The 20,012-nt window shown below is 36.4% G+C and overlaps 1 long non-coding RNA gene and 1 pseudogene across 1 annotated transcript; one reads left to right on the top strand and one right to left on the bottom strand.

Moving 5' to 3' along the window:
* Positions 1–20,012, bottom strand: part of LOC109108536 — a 51,265-nt pseudogene that overhangs the window by 6,522 nt on the left and 24,731 nt on the right.
* On the top strand, positions 4,891–7,909 carry LOC122138644. The gene is made up of 3 exons (XR_006155711.1): positions 4,891–5,026; positions 7,286–7,371; positions 7,500–7,909. It is a non-coding gene; the product is annotated as an uncharacterized LOC122138644 (long non-coding RNA).

Raw genomic sequence — 20,012 nt, 5'->3', positions numbered from 1 at the left:
AATAGCTATGTCCTGTTTTCCAGCTGCAGACGTTTTCGCAACTCGTAAGCATTTCAATGACTACCAATCAATCATATTCCTCATTTTACTACATGAGCAAAAAAATAAAAAAAACTAAGACATCACAAAAACGCATATAACAACTACAAACAATTTTAGTTTTTGAGTAAAACATTAGTACAAACTAAGACATTTCAAAAAGTGAATTACTTTGTTTTGCAGTAAGCCACCACACACATGATGCCAACAACTAGAAGAGCGATGCAGATGCCAGTTATAGTCAAAACGCGTTTCTGATAGAGCTCCTCAGCTTCTGGAAGAGAGCACAGACTGCTTTTGAAGCTTCCAGGTGAAACACACACACATATCTCAGTCACATTCTTACTTGGAATTTGTTTTATAATAATAGCTATGTCTAACAGACTTCCAAGTAAGAACACATGTATGTTTCCAGTGAGGCTGGATCATTTCATTAGACAGGGTTTACTGCTGCTAGGACACACATATGCTTATTGATCTCAGGATGAAGTTTTGCTGAGAGGGGAGGGAGGAGACAACGGGACGTGTTAATTCAAGGTCAGTTCAGAATCATCATGTCAACACAATTACATGAAACGCAAACTCTGCAGGGCCCGAGGCCTCTGGGACTGCATCAACACCAATCAATTCATATCACTCATTTCAATAACAACATTAACAAAAACAAATACATAAAAAACTTAACCAAGCCCTCATCAAACATTTTTCACTTTTTCATATTGTTCATTTGTTAGTCTGTTTAGATTTGTATTTTTGTGAACATTCAATAGATATGGATGCTAAAGGCTTTAATAAAAATGTATGAACTGGTAGTGGTTTAAACTCACAGAATGGCTGAAAAGACCCTGTGAAAATGTTTGACAAGCATATTTTTCTTTTCCTGTGTTGACATACAGTCATAGCAAATTTCTTATAAACTGGGTTTAGTTTACATGACATCCATTTGCTGCTTACAATAGTCAAGGTGTGTACAATCCTGCTTGTGCATGGCCACTTTAGTGCAGAATTTAGCTCTAACCCTAATTGAACACAACTAATCAAGGTCTTAAGGACATCTATTAGAAGCAAGGTGACCTGATGCAGGTGTGTTGGAGTTTAACTGTATGTGTTCACACTTTGGCTCGATTAAAACAAATTCTGGTGCGATCGCTCTGTTAATGTGGTTTGAGTAAGTGTGAACGCTGCCATCCAAACCGTAAGCGGACAGAGACCGCTAAAAAGACCAAATGTATTGTTTTCTTTTTTTGGACCGGACCGAACGAACCAAGAGAAGTGTGAACACACCCTAATTCTGCAAGAAGGTCCTGCAAGAACAGGTTTAGACAGCCCTGTATAAGGGGGCGGGGCATCCTCATTCCAAACAGTATCTGATTGGACAAAAATCTGTACACACCCCTGAGTACAATATGGTGTCATCAATGTTTTTGGGCCATTTTCTCTGCTGCAAAAGATCATTTTGATTACTTTTGACTTCACAGGGTCTTTAAGGCACAAAATACTGTAAGTTCCTGTCACAATAAACATTACTGAAGACTATGAGCAAACACTACCACCCACTTGATTTATATCTTAAATCTTTAAGTATAAAATATTCTTGATGCACTAAACACAATGGCAATCACTACAAACAGACATTGATAAAACACTGAGGAGAAACAGAAAAATGGGAGAAACCAAGGAAGAAAGTGAGGAAAGCGATGTCATGCTGAAGATAGAGGGATGCATGAAATGGAGGGCAAAGAAAAGCTGAAGGGATCTAAACACAGCATAACTTATGCAGTACGGCTTCTCTTCTGCACAGCTGAACTTTGTGTGAATTAATTTAGCTGCCTCTGCATGTGTGTGTATGTATGTGAGAGAGAGAGCCTTACATATCTGCTTTGAATAGGAGATATCAGAGGTCTTCATGAATAATTAACAACATCCTTCCTACCATGCAGGCTAATACCCTCCTGCACATCACATGCTTTGGAGCGGCTATCCACTTTCTGGCCTACAACACTAGAAACCTGCAGAGTGGCTCTGAGCAGCCATCTGAAGCTCGGTGCATTAATATAATTACGAATAATAATGATGTCAATCTCCAGTCATCTTGTTATGGCTGTTTGATCCCTTCATGAGCAAAAGGAAACCAGCTGAAGTTGAAGGAAACAGGCTCAAGCTTCTAGACCTACGAATCTGCAAACTATGAGGAAAGAACGATTCATACCCATAAATTCAATCCCAAGATGTTCTGCCAAGGCAGACAAGGTGATGAAAAGAAAGCAAAACACAAACAAACAGAAAACAGTTGAGCGGTGATGTCAACTCTGACTGACTGCACATAAAAAAATTAAATAAAAAAAAAAAACGGCTCAAATCACCTCCGAAAACACTGAAATCATCTCAGAATGTAGAGTACAGCATGGTACATCACACAGACACACAAGACATTAGAAAAGAAATCATTCAAACCTAATCTGTTTGACTTTAAACCCACCATGAATATGCATCATTAATGCTTTTAGAATTCATTAAAAGATACACGGATGGTTTGTCACGCGTATATAGCGATGTGCATCTCTATATACAGACAGTAATGGTTGGTTGTCATTATGACACAAGGACATGCACATGCAGATGTCACTGCGCTCACATCATTATAGAGACCGACCCTCCACATTTCACTACGGACAAAGTCAGACTTGGTTATTCATGTCATTACGCCAGCACGTTTTAGATAAACATGCTGTTAAACACATGCACATCGCAGACACCTAAACTATCTGTAACGTCCAGAAAAAAAAACTGCTTCTGCTTGTCTGAGCCCGTTAAAATTTGAAAGCAATAATGCTAGCAAATTGATTCCCCTGTACTGTACATTGAGAACAGGTTCCAGAAATATAATTTGAAATAAAAAATGAGGTTCTCAGAAATGCACATATGGATTTCCGATCAAATGACAAAAAAATAATGTCATTCTTAGCCATAAACACAGAATGCATAAAAATGGAGTGATATTACAATCACAAAAATGTAAAATGACCAATTTTAATATAATTTAAAATAATCCCCCTTGCTTATCAATTGTTTGACTGGAATGCTGAGCTAATAATGAAGTGTTGTTAGAGGGCCGATGATTTAGCCTGATAGCTCTGATCTTTCCTGCATGTCGTTTATCAGTGATAAATCCTCTCTGGACACTGAGCCAGAGCATCTCTACTGATGGAGGTCATGCTATGAAGGACACATTAGCAAACACTATTAATAGCTGAGAAAAGATTGTCTGCAGATCTCCAGTAAAATTAGCTTCTTTTTTTTTTTAGCACTTTAGATAAATCGATGGAGATGTTCTGTCTGCTCCATAATACCTCCCTAAAAGTCCTATTTGATGTCTCTTTTGAGAAAGCATCAATACTCCACCTCAGATCTGCTTCAGACTCTGAAGTGTGTGCTTTAAGCATGTTAATGAAATAAATTATGGTTATTAATGTGTTAGGTCATTTATACAATTTCCATTTAGGTTTCAGGGTCATTTATGAAAGTGTGTGCGCATTTCACTGATGCGTCAATAAATAGATACTTTTGATTATTTTTTAATTTGGTAGGCCATTTAAATAGGGTTTTACAAATATCTTTTGAAAAAGAAATTCTTATAAAAAAAATAAAATCTAAACCATTAACAATAAAAAATATGAAAACTAAAAAATATAAAATATAAAAAATCTAAACCATTAAAATAATAATTTATAAAAATCATTAAACACTACTTTTGTTTTTAATAATATAGTTTAATAGTTAGTTTTTTTATTTAATTTATTTTTTTGTTTTCATTTTAGTTTAATTTTTGTAATAATTTATGTGTGCTTGATATTTTTTTATTATGAAAATATTTCTATTGAGCTTTAATTTATTTTAATTTCAGATTAAGTTTTAGTCATTTAAACAAATTAAACTTATTTCAGCTACTGCAGCTGCTATGCAATATTCCTAATTTCCATTTAAGTTTCTGTACATTTATGTTTCATCTAATATTCCTATTTAATTTTATTTCATCCTAACAAATGAAAATGATTTGTAATAGTTTTAGTTTTTAGTAAACAATAACAACACTGTTCCAAACTAAACATTTTCAAGAATTCGGTATTATTTTTTAAAAGAAAAACAAGAAAGTTTTCAAGCACAAATGTTCACAGGACCCTTAGTCGTTTTACAATGATTTGATTAGCTCAAAAAACACGTTGATGAGCTGAGAGTAAAGTCGTGAGCCAGTTGCTGTGATTTTGTCCGATTCGTCTGTTCCTGTTTAAGTCTAGGATGATGTGAAGCAGAGAAACCCCTAATAACTAACATGTCCAGATCGATGAATGTCAGCCCTGTCTAACCATTGTCAGCTAACTAGCATCCAACAGAACAAAACTTGATTAATAAACACTAAACATGCAAAGAGAAGTAATGGAAAACATAAACAGAATCCCAAAAATAACTAGATCAATGTCTGATCTGACTAGCCCCATCCATCAAGAACACAAAAACAAAGCAACAGGAGGAAGCCCTGACTGAGCATGCTCCAATCCAAGCACAGACAGGAAGAGGAAATAGACGTACTGTAGAAGCTGGCCATTACGTAGTTTTGACAGCGATCACCAGTAAACTCATTGGGGCACCTGAGAGGGAAAGACAGAAGTCACAGAGAGAAAAGAGAGGAAGACAGGAAGTGAGTTTGACACCCAAAAGTCCCCCGCACACACTCGTGTCTCCGGTGTTGCCCGCTGAACGTCTCGCAAACGTCTCTGCTTCCAAGAGCCAATCGACAGTCAAATGTGACAGAGAGAAGCATATGCGATAGGACTCTAAGACGATCAAAGCAGCGTGGAAACAGCGTCGATGGCGTGTGTGTTTGGGGGTGAAGGGGATGTTCACTGACTGCACATACGTTTGGGGTCTATGACTCTCACAGGGTCTGTGGTTTGACAGCGGTCCCCTGTGTATCCTGGAACGCACCTGGGTAAGAAAGAGGATGAACACAGCACAACACAACATTACACAACAACACCATACAAACACTCTTACAGGCATAGGCGCCATTTCCGTGTTGGATGGGAGGGACATGTCCCCACCACTTTTTGAAAGCCGTTGAAAAAATGATAACATGTAGATGACTTAGAACGCCAAGTAAAATCATCTCCAATCCGCCTCCAGTCATTCTTCATAGTTGAATTCATTCATGTAACACAAAATATATTTGCACCTGTCAGACTGGCCTGATCTATTCACCCTTTTCCTGATGAGCCTACTGCGTTTTAAATTATGGGAGGCTTTTCCGGTTTGGGGAAGTTCCACTTAAAAAGACTGCAACAAATCATTTCATAATCCTCATCTGTCATTTTGACTGAATATGGGCTGTACATTTTCACTCATTTTCTATTTTCAGGAGAATAACATTACGTTTGGTATATTAATATGACGTCATATAACAATGATATTTATAGAATAGCTCTTTTCAGCCCACTGCATTATTTTCCTCCTGAGTATTTTCATGTTTCCTTTGTATTCCGCTCAAAATAAATGAAAAAAGACGACATATCCTGTGCATTTGTGGTCTGTTCTCCCAATTTAATTTATGATATAAACCATGAATAATTCCCTGGAATGCACTGGGAATAATTTATTTTTCTCTCCAAAACCTCATGTGTCTTTCCAGGTTTGTTTTGCTGTAAAATGTAATTGTTATGAAATATAAACATACATTACTATTATGATATTTAAAAATACCGAAACTAATAGAAGCAGAAACAATAAGAATCATTACGATTTACTCTTTAAATTAATAAATTAATTCTTTTAAACACTTAAACACCCTTAAAATTACCTTTAATGATCAGTGATTGAAGGGTAAAATAATGTCACCTCATTGTACCCAGTTTTTGAAAATGCGTATTATTGTGTCCACAGAGCGAACCTTTTGCTGACTGTTTACAATGTAAACGGAAGTTACTCCCATAATTAACACAAAGCGTCACGGGGAGCAGGAAAAAGGTGGATAAACCTTGTCACGAACATGTCAGCATTTATAAACGGTAAACGGTGCAATTATGTGGGCAGCACCACACTCTCTGGACTCTTTTTACTATGAGATAGTGATGGAGTAAACAGAATGCTTTATATTTACACATTAGGTTAACACTCTCATGAAGTGAAAAGTATCACAGCTTCCACACAAATGGCATGATGTAATTATCAAGAAGTTACATTAAGTAGTAATGCAGTAATGCAGTTTTACTTGTGCTGCTAAATTAATACATGACCATTTTACTTATTTTCTGGTTAGTATTTATTATTTTTAATCTCTAAAGGTCCAGGGCTAAGATTGTTCCAGTCTTGATCATTCAGCTGACTGGCTGCTCTCTGATGACATTGCGTGCTCTCAAAAACACGTCTGAAAGGAGCTGAAAAGCTGGAGCAGCTGCCTTTCTCAACAGAGAGTGAAGGCCTCCATATACTTCAGATGAAATCACAGATTGAACTGGTGTGATGTCATTTCAAACAAAATCAGGCCAAAATAAAGTTCAATTCGGGAGCTTGCAACAGCTTTCCAAAACAAACTTTCCAAAAAAGTTTGCTCCAGCTGGTAAAAACATTCAAACTACTTAATACACACATGTGCTCTGGGGCTCCATCCTCTTCAATGTGGAAATCTTCTCTGGTTCATCTCACCATCATAATTTTTGTTCAACATTTATTTAGTTATTATATTTTGAGGTATATTAAAATAGAAAACTGTTATTTTAAATTGCAATAATATTTTACAAAATTATTATTTTTATTCTGTATTTTTCTTCAAATAAATACAGCCTTGATAAGCATAAGATACTTCTTTAAAAAAAAAAAAAACATAAAAAATCTGCTAGGGGTGTAACAGTATATGTATTCGTCCCAAAGCATCTTTTGTGTACCGTTACATCCCTTATATTTGCCTATTCATTTAAAGGCGACTCCCACTAGTGTGATGTTCTTTTTATCCTTAAGAGAAGAACAAAAAAGGTTGAGTTTATCGGTGCCTTTACACTATAAGAAGACAATGAGAAGACACGTTAACAATTTCACCGAGGACAGTGTGAATAGGGTTGGACATCCAAAAGTTGTTTTGATGCCGGGCTCTTGAGGGCGGTTGCTAGGGTGTTGCTAGGTGATTTATACTTCATCCCTCAACTTCCTCATACAATAAGAATACACTAAGTGGGGACTCTTCTTACGATTTCTCTAGATACTGTATGGCTTGGCTTCCTCCTTCAATTTGCTTAGACTGGAAGAGGACTCTTCGTGGGACTTTTTCTTCTGTTTTATCATCCAGTAAGTAGTGTGTCTGATCACACACCTCTCATGTCTGGAGCACACACTGAACATTCATACTCACTGTAGTCTGATCAAATCACTACTAGTGATACTTGACTTGGCACTAATTCCATGTGTTTGTTAAGGGTCACATGGCCCCTGATGGATGGCAGAAATGGAAAGAGATGTACAGTCCCAGAGGAACGCTGCCGTCTGACTGCGACTGCATTCACAGTACAGAGAGAGACAGAGAGAAGCTCCTCTTGACTGCAGTGCTTACTGATGAGAACAGAGACCTGACTTCAGCACTCGGGTTTGTGCTTATTCACCGAATTGGACAGTAAGACCATGAATACCCCGGAGTGTGCTGTCAGAGAGAGTCATGCACGCAAAAAACCTTTGCTAGCAGTATGTGATCTGAAATGAGGAAGCAAAGTCCTCACTGCCTTTAATGCTTTAGTTTAATCTAACGTAAATTAATGTTTCAGTTATGCTTTATCTTACCACATCTTTCAGGTTAAATAAATAAATGTTGCCTACACTTTCAAAAATCCAACAGACAATACAATTTTTATTTGTGTTATTATATTATTACAAATGTGATTCTGAAACCTAAGAGCATATCTAATCAGGTTTTTTAAGCAGTTTTACATTTATTCCAAAATAGCAACTATAAGAACACACAGCAACTTTCAGAACTCCATGTTTGCTGCATTTGGAATAGAACTTTCTTTAACTAGAGGGTTAATAAAGAAAAAGTTACTTGAATCATGTTGTTGTTGCATTTTCAAGTTGACTAGTTAAAAAACATCAAAATCGAGAATCGGTCAAATGTTCTGAAAAAAAAATACTTTTTTTTGTATTACCACCCAGCCTTATTCAAAACAATCTATTCAGAGGTAGGACTTATTGCATGAACAGTGTAAAAGGCCAAGCATTGCCTCCTCTCACATGACTTGTCCCCATTTGTTCTCAATTACCCAACCCAGGATCATTCAAAATACGTGCTTCTAAATACATTTCTGCAACACCATTATTATGTACCTCACTAAATGTTTTGCAGCATTTTTAAAATGAAACGTCCGGAGAGTGGCGCTAAAATGCGATTTAAATTCATGACCCTAGCACACTTAACCTTCCATATAGTGTTAACAAATGCAAAAGTGATATAAACTTATGTGTTGATGCAGCCATGCTATTTTTACTTCCTTATGCTGATTTGAGCTGTATTGTTCGAACCGTAGTTTAACAGTGTACGCACCGGAGCGCTTCATCGCTGAAGTGCATCACCGTATCACGTGAGCTACTGAACAAACCAGGTGAGTTAGAAAACTCATGCGTATGAAGCCATATATGTGACGACAACGTTTAAAAATATCAGTTTTCAAATCTCGCAGCATGTTAAAATTGTTTTGAATTCATAACACAATATTCCTCAAGTAAGTATGCGAAATTTAGGCGTTATAAAACGAAACTGTGGACCTGCAAATCATATTTTGTGTGAAAAGGAATAAAAGTTGTGGGAGTTTTACTGCCTCTAGTATTCATTTCAACTGGAAACTGCCGTGATTCTTGTGTATACTGTAGGTACGTTTTTTGAGTTTTGCAGAAATGTAGGTAGAGGCACGTATTTCCAATGAGCCTATGTAGCAATTCCCACCCACCGAACCATTTATGTTTTGCTTTTATGGTTAAAACCCAATGAGCTCAGAGGAAGCAAGAGAGACAGTGCCTCCCACTGCAACTTTAATAGCTGGTGTCACTGGTGGACAGGACCCTTTTTTAAAGAGTGATATATTGGCAATGTTTTATGTTGCACTGTGGATATTTTCTCATTTAATTATTTCGAGGAGGCATTACCTCTCTCTCATCACTGCCTAAGAATCAAACCTCAACTAAATTAACTTGAGAAAAACATGGTCACTGTAGAATGACTGTGCGACTGGAAGACTAAATCTCTGTGTTAAACAAGTGCAGATAAGCAGCTGTACCTGCAGAGGCGTCTAACGTTGCCGGGTGTAACCTCAAGCCTGAAGCATTCGCCGCCGTTCACGCAGTAGTTCCTCTCTCTCTCGCTGCAACGCGTCACATGACTGGAGGTCTTGGCTGAGGGAGTGGTGCCGGTGGCCGCTGCACAGATCAACAAAACACATAAGTGCACTGAGCAGGCAACAGTCTTACTGCAGAAAATCAATGATGAGGTACAGCAAGTTATGTTAGAACTTCAATGCATGGCATGATTAGTTTAGAGCTTCTGTAAACACTAATGCTGTATTAGTGCAACTAAGCAAATAAGGAGAAAGCAAGCCCACATATGCTGCAAAGCTTCTTTCTCTGTGAGAGATAGTTGCTTTATGCAATGTAAAGACTAAAGCTTGCCCCCATGAAAGATGTTTCTGACTTATGAAATGACATGTTATTTGCAATGCAGACAATGCAGAAGGACAGTTTTTAATGTGTTAAAAGTTCTATGCACAGCAAGTTATGTTAGAGTTTCAATGCACAGCATGATTAGTTTAGGGCTTCACTAATCTAAGATCAAGGGTCTGAGCTGCAGATCATGACACGCACAGTATGGGTGTCTGATTCAAATGACCTTCACAAAATATCTGCTAAATATAAGACAAGTAGGAGAAGGCCATCAGTGAACATCAGGCTGTTGAGACCGAAATAAATGCAAACTCATCACATATTTCTCAACCAAACAGCTACTTCATTGCACGCCTACACAGAGTCAAAGACGAGCAACATTCAAATAATAATGAAAATCCAAAAATATCACAAAATAACCACTACGTTTCAATTCTAGAAATCTGAACAGCATCAAATAATATCACTCCGTACCTGTAACATTTCGATAATATCTGGATATATGAAAGCGCATCACTCCTGTGTGTTGATGACCACTGGGATGACAAAGTGTTTCTCTGAGCCCTATGGATCTACTGCCTTCCTCTGCACTTCCGCCAGCCACAGCGGTCTGGAAAGTCCCTGCTCATCAACATTTTTAACTGAGCACCTCTACACCAGCTCATGACCTCACCGCACACGTCACATCTGGCATTGCGTCTCTAATGCGTCATCAATGCAGCATTAAATAATCAAAGTTGTCATAACCTGGCCAGCCCTCTTAACTGCACTGAATCTGTACTTATAGCCCACCTCAAATCTTAAAAGTATATTTTTAAAAACTGTACTTTTAAAGGTCGCTTAAGTGTATAGAGTTAACTTTCAATATACTAAACACACATGACTTTAACTAAACACATAAAATCACAATAAAAAAAAAACAAAAAAATCAAAATGGACAACTCTTACTTTTTTTGTGGAACATGGCAGTATTTATTATAAATTATTTTATCTGTGCATGTTTTTATATATTTACTGCCCTTCAAAAGTTTGGGATCAATAAGATTTTTAATATTTTTTAAAGAAGTTTCTTCTGCTAATCAAAGCTTCATTTAATTTAATAAAAAAATACAGAAAAATAGTAATATTGTGAAATATTATTGCAATTTAAAATACCAGTTTTCTATTTTAATATACTTTAAAATCTCATTTATTCCTGTGATCAAAGATGTATTTTCAGCATCATTACTCCAGTCTTCAGTGTCACATGATCCTTCAGAAATCATTATAGTATGTGATTTATTATCAGTGTTGAAATTTTTTTGGAACCTGATACTTTTTTTTCAGGATTGTCTGATGAATAAAAAGTTAAAAAGAACAATATTTATTTATTTATAAAAAAAAATTTGATCAAATAAATGCAGCCTTGATGAGCATAACAAACTTCTTTGAAAACAATAAAAATCTTACTGATCCCAAACTTTTGAATGGCAGTGGATATATAAATTCATATTTCCTTTCCTTTCCCTCTCCTTGCAATGACGCTGGCACCAGCACGGGGGGCTTCCCTTCAGCAGCCTGTCACTCACATGAGATCGCAGCAACAGCAGGCGACAGCGATCAAACGATCCAATCAATGCCGCACAGACAAAATCAAGTCCCATCCTACATTGTTTTCTTATGTGGGAAGCCATCAAGACTTAGCCGCTCAAGACTTACTGAGATAAACATTAGAATTTAGCTTAATTTGGAGTACTATTTGCGCACAATGCACATTTCTTTATATTAAGCCTAAAATGTGTTTAAATGTCACTATTTACAAGGATTGCATGATCTTTGAATAATATCAATCTTTAAATGCAAGATATTTACATTTACATTACATTTAGTCATTTAGCAGACAATTTTATCCAAAGTGACTTACAAATTAGGGCAATTAAAGTATATTTAAAATGTATCTGAAGTATACTTGCAATTTAGTTCCACTTTAGCACAATCAAATATACTATTAAAGTGCATTAAGCACAAAATTAGTCACTCAAATTTAGGTGACTTGAAGTATACCAGTTTAGTGTACTAAAAGTGCAATTGGAGAGTAGTTTTATTAAGTATATAAATATGTAAATGTATTTGTAGTAGACCTGGCATAAAATAAACGTATTTCAAATACATCTTAGTATATTTATTTTTCACTATGATAGGTAGGAAAATTTGGCTGTATATTTTAACCATATTTCAAAGACAATACATTTTTTTTCATTTAATACTAATTTAAACTGTACTAAATTTTCTTTTAATTCTTAATAACAGGTAACTACGTTTCCAAAAAATTACATTCAGCTCACAGTGTTAGTACTTTTTTAACAGTATCCTAAATTGGGAAAAAAGAGCACACATGTTCTGGACATCAGACACACACACACGTTTCTATGAATTGTGGGGACTTTCTATAGATTTCTATTACTTTTATACTGACCAAACAATATTTTCTATCCCCTAACCCTAAATCTACCCCTTAAAGAAAACCTGTTTGCATTGGTACACTTTCAGATAAACTTCATTTACTGTTTTTAATATTTTTTCCCACAGGCTGGTCCCCACAATGTTAAAAAATTCAGGTTTTACTATCCTTGTGGGAACATTTGGTCCCCACAATGTAGCATAAACAAGAACACACACACACACACACCTGCAATCCTTCTGGATCTGTCACCATTACTAGGAAGGGACTGATGACAACCCAACCGTGAATTCCTCCGATTCCCTGCGTGACTGACTGAGAACCTCCTGAAGTTACTAAAATAATTCAAACAATAAATACTCAAAGCCATTCCTATAGGACCAAACCGATTCCACCAGGAAATATCCATACCCTTCTATAACCAGCTCTGACATCAAGTTACTCTCATTTACAGGCCGTAACGCATGGCCACATCCGGCCGTCCTGAATTCCCCTCTGCACGGTCAATACAGGACATCAGCCACTGAATGCTGGGGATATTTCGAGGCTGGTGGTATGAAAATGAGCAGATTAGAATAAAACTCAGCCTTCATCCTGATAGATAACTGAGTTAGTTTCATAGGTCACAGACCCCATCAGGTGACCAATGAAGCAGGAGACATTCTGCCTTTGAGCTCCATGTAATTCAATCTTTACCATCCGAACTGCTGATGTTTGAGACAACCAGCGCTGTATGAATAATTGACAGCGTAACAGATTGCTTTTGTCCCGTTAATCTAATTGCCGTTTTTCACTCCCATTAAACCTGCAGCATTAGCGATCACGCACATTTTATCATCCGTCACATCACAACAACGTTCAGTGCTTTCTTAGGACGGGAAAGTGACGTGCATTTGCATATGACTGACCATCAGCGCATGAAAGAAAACGCCAAATCAAAAGACTGTAAATAGAATGACAAGATTTTAAATAGACACTATTCATGCAATATTGGCATTTTGGCATCCTGTGCTCACAGTGACGGGCACTTTGATAAAGTGGAACTGTCAGCAAAACAACAGGAGTGCATTTGAGCCTTTTCAAGGTGAGAGACATGAGCCAAATCATTCAACTCACGTCCGAGCACATCTCAATGCAGCCGAAGATGCTACAAATAAACATGAATGATGAGCAAAGGAGAGGAGGGACAACTGGATTGCTGTGTAACCTTCATACTTGTACTCGAGTCTTTTGACATGTTAATGAACACTGACCTGGTCATAAAGAAGGAAATTTCCAGGAAAATTCCCAAGGTTTAGTTAAGTGGTGATTGTAGAAGTGGTGGCTGAAATGTCAAGTCAAGCTTTTATTATAGCGCTTTATACAGTACAGATTATTGCAAAACAGCTTTACAGGGATAAACAAGAAAATAATGATTTAATGATGAAAACACAAATCAACTGTGCTGTAAAGCAGCTCTAAAAAGTCTGAAATAAGTTTAAATACTAAAATTACTCCAGCAAAAAAAAACAAAAAAAAAAAAAAAAAAACTAAACAATCCAAAAACTAATAAAAGGAAAAAAGCACATAAAACTAAAATGCAAGCTAAAAATAAAAGCAAACTCAAAATATTAATATACTATAATAGTATATAAATATATAGTATATAAAATATATAAAACACTAAAATAATATAGCATAGCTGTGCAGTTATAGAACATTAAATTAGTTCAGTTATTAAATAACTAAATCAGCAATTAAATAACTAAAAATAAGCAAGTAATAAAAACTGTTAAAAATTGAAACTGTGTTGTAAAAAGGAGAGTGTATATGTTATCTAAGTTTTTCACCATTTTTAAAAACCTTTTCACTTCCGCTAGTTCCAGGGTCCTGTGGTGTAACAAATCGATATTTGAAAATACAAATATTTCATGTGCCTTTAATTATCATGTGCTGATAACGGCAGCATGTATAATAACAATAAACCGGTTAGAAAATTGTCACACAGGACATTTTCAAGTTCCAAAAAGTATTTCATGTCAACTACCCCAATGCAAAGTTTGCAGGTTTAGTCCCATGTAGTGGAGTCACTGTGTGTGAGAATACCTGCAAGACACAGCGAGTCTCAAAATAAATGCTCCCTAAAAATAGCCGTGCAGCGCATCCACTGCAATGCAGCAGTGCTCAGGGTCTCTTTCTCTGTGTGAGCACTTTCAGGGGCACTGCTGGATCAATTTGGTTCCATTTCATTTGCTGGTGGGAAGAAACCAAAGACGCTGGCTCTGCATCATGCTGCAGTGCAAACGTGCCACCTCTCTAATGCAACTGCTGGACCAGCATTTCCCTGTGTCCTTTACTCAAATACACAGGGAGAAAAATCCATCGGAGCATAGGTTTATTGATGTATATTTGGTTCTTTCAGACGGGTTTTAATCTAATATGTAAAAACACAGTGTTCCCGATGTCCTGAGAAGTGAACAGACTGCTGAATCATACTGCAGGTTTATCTGTGACTCAGTGAGTGCTTTGTGTCCAAGGCACAGGCTGTCTTTCCTCTTTAAAAGCTATGGGATACAACGTCTACAATGTACAGTACTGCTGTTCGCTTAATGTCCTAGTATCAGGTCACTAGATCACGTGCCACACAGCATGTTAGCAGAGGACATAAACTCAATATTTAAGCACAAATAAAACATAGATAGGCTGCCGGGTAACATACATTCTTTAAAAAAAGGTGCTTCATGATGCCATAGAAGAACCTTTTTGTCTAAATGGTTTCATAAAGAACCTTTAACATCTGAAGAAACTTTCTGTTTGACAAAAGGTTCTTTGTGGCGAAAGAAGGTTCTTCAGATTATAAAACGTTAAGAAAGAGCTCCCAGTTTACAGAATTTTGTTATAAGAACGTTCTCCAAATATTCAGTGTTGGTTCTGGGAACATAAAAAATGTCCAGTTTTCTTGATGTTAGAGGAACGTTTTTAAAAGGTATGATGTTCCTCAAATGTTCTTTCAACTGTAATTCAAATGTAATTTCTATATGAAAAAGCTAGTTCAGGCAATTATTTAAAAAAAGTTCATTCTATTTTGGTACTCAATTTAAGCACGTAGAAGTTAAAGCGTAAATATAAATACTATAAAATTAAGTAAAACCTACTCAACTTTTCTGATACTGGTGTTAATTAACAATCAATCCCCCACACACTTTTTAATGCGATCGAGTTTGCAATTGCATGTAAGAATATATATCTGAAGGGAGAGGTCTTTTTTTGATGAAAGAATTACTCAAACTTTTTACTGGCCAAGCTTTATCAAGTTAGCTAATGAATGTTAAGTTCAGTATAAAGAATTTTGTCATCATTTCATAATGAATGTTAAGTACAGTAAAAAGTAGATTGTATCTTAAAAGTATTTATTAAATGTACAGAGCAGTAGCAGTAAAATTGATCTAAAATGTGTCAGTGCCAATTGTTAAGATTTCTTAAAGAAAATCCTACAAGTTTTTTTTTCTTCTGTGTACTCGCAATCATGACACACTATTGCTTAAACACTAGAGAAAGCCTAAGATAGCAGAAGTCAAAGCTGGCGTTGTTCTTCAAATGTTGGTTCTGGTGTGGCAGGAAGAGCTGTGTACAGCAGTTCATATCAAACATCCCTCCAATCTCTCAGCATTTACCTGTAACCACACGCCTCACTCACCATAACCAGCAGGAAACTAATGTGTGTTTCATAGCGCTCTTGTGTAATGTGTGTAAAGAGCACACCTTCGGGCTGCAAAATGCCAAGGCATTCTTGTGCGGCGTGATTGGGAGCGGAAGTGTTTCCCTGTTCTAATGGATCTGTATTGAAGAATTACTAATAAGCACAGTGTTTAAAGGTTTTACACTGGAAAAAAATAAGTCATTAGATCAAAGTAAAAAAAAAATCCTTCAGCTTGTTACAAGTAATTGGTTTACTTTATCTTATCTGAAAAAAAAAAAAAAATCAAATATCCACATAAATACAAATCTAAATTGTATATATTATGGACACTGGAAAAACTGACTCAATTAAGTAGCCTCAAAATTATTTAGTACATATAGCACATTAGGGGCAGCTGTGGCCTAATGGTTAGAGATTTGGACTTGTAACCAGAAGGTCGCAGGTTCTCTCGGTGCAGGAGTTGTAGGTGGAAAAAACAGCGCTCTCTTCCACCCTCAAAACCCATGGCTGAAGTAGCACTCAACCCCTATTGCTCCCCGGGCGCTGGATATAGTACTGCTGTGTGTGTTCACAAGATATGTGTGTTCACTTCCCACTGCACACTTGGAGTTAAATGTTAAAAAGTCTCCAGGTTTTCTCAACTTGCTCAAAAACACATAAAATAAAAAATAAAGCATGCTTAATGCTGAGGGTTAAATGCTCTTTGAGCAAAACAAGTCTCCAGGTTTTCTCAGCTTGCTCAAAAACACATAAAATAACACTTAATTACATAATTTTTACTCTCCTCATTAACTTCATATAAATGAACAGTAAAAATACAAAATGTCTAACTGAATTAACTAAACTGAAATATACTTTAAAAAATAACAATGACTATAAATTTATGGTAAAACTTTAGGGATCAATTCTCACTATTAATTAGTTGCTTATTAGCATGACTATTATGAACATATTGGCTGTTACATGAGGTATTATGATAAGCTGTCAAACCTTCTGAAATAATTTTATCCATCCCGACAAATTTGTTTTATCTTAGTCCAGAATAAGATGTAGTTTCATGCACATTTTGCTAGGCTGCTTGCAATGCTGAACATAAGTCTGCAACAAAAATTAAAATCTGTTTTTGTCTCATACAAGAGTAGATAATCTTGCCTTCTGTTGAGGATGGCACTAGCTAGTAAACCTTTTGTCCTGCCATTTATAAACAGTAGACCCAAAATTATAGCATAATATGAATCTAATTTATGAAAAACGACAAGTAGACCAGAATAGACCAGAGGGATTAATATCAAAAGCAGTCTCATTTCTTAATTTGCAGTCTCATAGACTATTCAACCTCAAGTCTCGCTGATCTGGCTCATGTCCCTCTTTCAGTATAAGTCTGAGGGATTTTTTCCTACCTCTTTTATTGTCCACCAGGTGAAAATAATCACAAGTCTGATCAAATACAATACAGTGATCCTCAACTTGAGCACTAATAATGTCAGGTCTGAACAGCACAAGATAAAGTAGTCTGAGATGAAAGCAACATATAGAGAGTGTGAGAGGTCATATCTAAAGCAGCTGGGGACATGTCTGTTTTTTAGTCATATGATCAGTTAATTACTCGCCCGCCAAGCCACACCACTGGGATTATGGGACCGATGGTGTAAGGAAAACCCTTTTGTTTCCAACATCTTCAAAATAATAAACACCACCTTAACCATTAAAAACTACAAACTGCTTCACTATTAATAGAAACAGGTCATAAGTACTGTACCCCATAGTAACCACCGGTTTCTGTTAATGGCTTCACTATTGTAATAGTGACACACAGTGAAAAGATGAGTAATCTGTAAAAAATAAATCTTAAGTCACATGTGCATGAACTTGCTGGTCTAATGGATGATTTTTGCAAAGCCACAGGCATTCTGAAGTACAGGAGAGAAGACCACATCCAGATCGTACCTCATCTAACTGGCCTAGACAGAGAGAAACTGGCAGGTGAAGTCAATGTCGGTGCCGCTGTTTATATGGAGTGCAAAATATGTGTTCCTGTTTAAGAAAAGTCTTCGAACCAGCTACACTTCTGTAAACAGATTTCAATTTCATAGACTGTAAAGTCGTCAGCACAAGATGAACTGACAGAAGCGGGAAAGAAAGACTCAAAGGATTAGTTCACTTTCATATTAAAATTTCCTGATAATTTACTCACCCCCATGTCATCCAAGATGTTTATGTATTTCTTTTTTTCACTCGAAAAGAAATTAAGGTTTTTGAAGAAAACTTTCCAGCATGTAGTAGACGTCATGGACTCAAAATGACAGTTTCAGTGCAGCTTCAAAGGGCTATAAACCATACCAGACGATGAATAAGGGTCTTATCTAGCGAAACGATTGGTCATTTAAAAAAAATAAATAAAAGTGTATATGTTTTATAAACACTTTTCTCTCACTTCTGCTCACTGTCAAAACCGGATGCCGCTCCGGTGGATGACGTAGCACGTTGGTGTTGCTTGATTAGTGACGAGCGCAGAGAGAGAACAAAACAAAACGAATTAGAAGCACAAAACAAGGATTTATTAAGGAAAATGTCGGATGATTTCGATATAAGCCAAGAGGAGACTGGTTTTCCTTTGCTAAAGTAAGGAAATGTTGTTTCCTTTTCTCCTACATTTCCCAGAGGCTCATTTGCGACCCATACGTGCTACGTCATCCGCCAGAACGCCTTCCAGTTTTGACAGTCGGCAGAAGTGAGAGAAAAGTGTTTATAAAGCATATACAATTTTTTTTTTTTAAATGACCAGTCGTTTCATTAGATAAGACCCTTATTTGGAGTCCATTGAAGTACATTATATGGAAAAAAAATCTTCGAATGTTTTCATCAAAAACCTTAATTTCTTTTCGACTGAAGAAGGAAATACATAAACATCTTGGACGACATGGGGGTGAGTAAATTATCAGGAAATACTAATTTGAAAGTGAAGTAATCCTTTAATTAACTATACTTACTCTATTTTGCACAAACTCATTTCTGAAAAAAGATCTGAACCTGTTGTGGGATCCTGAGTTAGGGTTGATTTTACACTGCTTTTAAGACTCTTAAGCATACATAAAAAGCAGGTAATTCGGTGAATATTAAATAGGTAAGCATTGTTCGCACAGTGTAGGCGCAACTGATTTGCTGCAAAGCTGGTAAGAAGGCATTACTGCTTATTACTTGCACATTTATCTGTTAGACTGCTGATGCAACTAGTTTGCATTGCAGCCAATCAAAAAACAAAATATAATGACTACTGGCAAACTTAGCATATTTTAATGGTTGCAATGGCCAAATTGATTATTTTAGTTATGTGAAGGTTGAGAATACTCAAGAAGGTCCTAAAGAGCTTCTACCCATGATTCCTTAAGCCATATGACTAACTAAAGTATTTCGCTTTTTTGGGCACCAACTGGCAAACAACAAAATCTAGGAAGAAAACTTCCTAGAAAAAACAAGTTCAGCCACATTTAGTGAACTGTCATAAGTTAACCCAGTGGTTCTCAAACCTGTCCTGGGGACCCCTCACAACTGCACATTTTGCATGTCTCCCTCATCTAACACCTGATTCAACTCATCAGCTCATTAGTAGAGACTGCAAGACTTAAATTGGGTGTTTCTGATGAGGGAGTCATACAAAATGTGTAGTGGTGAGGGGCCCCCAGGACAGGTTTGAGAACTACTGAGTAAACCGATGCGACATAACATAACAATCCAGTGTCTCTGTCATTGCTAAATATTTCAGACAATCCAAGGAAAGAATGTACTATATTGTGGTAACCAGCTATGGTAACAAACGACTCAATGTAACAAGACACTAACATCAAATCTAATAAATAAAAAAATAATATAACTTATCAGAGAAATAAAATAAATCAAATCATGTTTCTTCACTATAAATAAAAATATAGTATATACTCTCTTGAAAACGGGAGTCTTGTTGCATGTGCTCTTCTAGCTTACTTTCTGATACTAATACAATTACACACATCTACTCAGGAAAGGCAATTATATTCAGTAAGTCAACCATGACAACGAGCAAAAACAACACCCAGAAGTGCTGATTCACAAAGAAGAAAAATAATATAAATATGGACACATAATGTTTCTGTATTTTTTTTTAACAGTAAACTGGAACTTTGAACATTATAG

This window comes from Cyprinus carpio, chromosome B10 (assembly GCF_018340385.1).
Source record: "Cyprinus carpio isolate SPL01 chromosome B10, ASM1834038v1, whole genome shotgun sequence".
NCBI lineage: Eukaryota > Metazoa > Chordata > Actinopteri > Cypriniformes > Cyprinidae > Cyprinus > Cyprinus carpio.
Note: the sequence above shows the minus strand (reverse complement) of the source record. Positions and strands in the feature narration are given on the sequence as shown.